Here is a 1,191-nt window from a genome sequence, read left to right as displayed (position 1 = left end):
TGGGTGTAGTAGTCACGGGTGGTGTATTTCGAACTATCTCGCGTGAATTATTTATGGGCGGATTTTGATAGTTATTATTTGGGAACGATACCTCTATTAGCGTTATAATTATTATAACTACCTTGACCTTGTACTTGACCTTGTCGAGGTTGCACTTGGTTGTTGTAATTATTAAAATTACCCGACCACTCGCCCTTGTCGTGGTGGAGCTTGGATAAAACTGTGCGTTGGCTTAACTTATTGATTATTGTACCCTGGAGGTGTGACGTGTTGGTTATTTCTCCAACCGAAGTTGGGATTTTGTCTCCAAGGGGCGTTAGGTTCACTATTAATGGAACAAGCCTATTCATAAGCTATAGGACAGTGGAAGTCGGGATGCTCAGGGCTCCAACAGAAACTACATGGATTTGAATTTACATTCATGACGGGGATAGGCTTTTATTGAACAGAAATGGCCTCTACCTTTTTAGTGAGTGATTTGATTAGAGTTTTAAGCTCGGGATTGTGTTTAATTTCAAACATACCAGTGGCCTTAACTGTATTAGAAGAACTAGCAGAGCGCTGGATATCGTCACTACCCCCCAGTTGTTATTTCGCTTAGTTTGATCCTCTAAAAATTTATAAGCCTCCGAGGCTCCTTTACTTAAGAAACTACCCCCATTCATTATGTCAAGGACTTCTTTATGGTGGTGTAGAAGTCCTTTGAAAAAGGCACGAACTAACGTGTCTTTCGCTAAGTTATGATGTGGACACTCTATAAGGAGATCGGTGAAACGATTCCAAGCTTCTGAAAATGATTCATGAGGATTTTGTCGAAAGAAATGAATCTTGGAAAGCATCTCATCCGTCTTTAGGGGTGGGTAAAAATGTTCCATAAACAGCTGAACAAGTTTAGCCCATTAGTCCACAGAATTAGGCGCTTGGGCAGTTAACCAAGACGCCGCCTTATCGGCTAAGGTGAAAGGGAATACCCTCAATTTAATTTGTTCCGCACCAACCGTAGGATGATGGAATGTTGTAAGGACTTGTTCAATCCTACGCATGTGCTGATAAGGTTTTTCATGGTCTAAACCATGAAAAATGGGTAACAAATTAAAATATTTGGGGATTCGAAATCCCCCATCGGGTCTAGAACGATGCAAGATTTGGGGCTATCGCCAAGGCTTTATAAAAAGTCCGAGAGGAGTCTCT

General features: G+C 41.3%; 1 pseudogene; it reads left to right on the top strand.

Moving 5' to 3' along the window:
* The first annotated feature begins 735 nt into the window (after positions 1-735).
* LOC147504237 (small nucleolar RNA R71) lies at positions 736-829 on the top strand (annotated as a pseudogene).
* Positions 830-1,191: the final 362 nt, after the last annotated feature.

Source organism: Coptis chinensis, chromosome 4 (assembly GCF_015680905.1).
Source record: "Coptis chinensis isolate HL-2020 chromosome 4, ASM1568090v1, whole genome shotgun sequence".
Lineage (NCBI taxonomy): Eukaryota > Viridiplantae > Streptophyta > Magnoliopsida > Ranunculales > Ranunculaceae > Coptis > Coptis chinensis.
The sequence above is the reverse complement of the archived record's forward strand: the minus strand, read 5'-3'. Positions and strand labels throughout refer to the sequence as shown.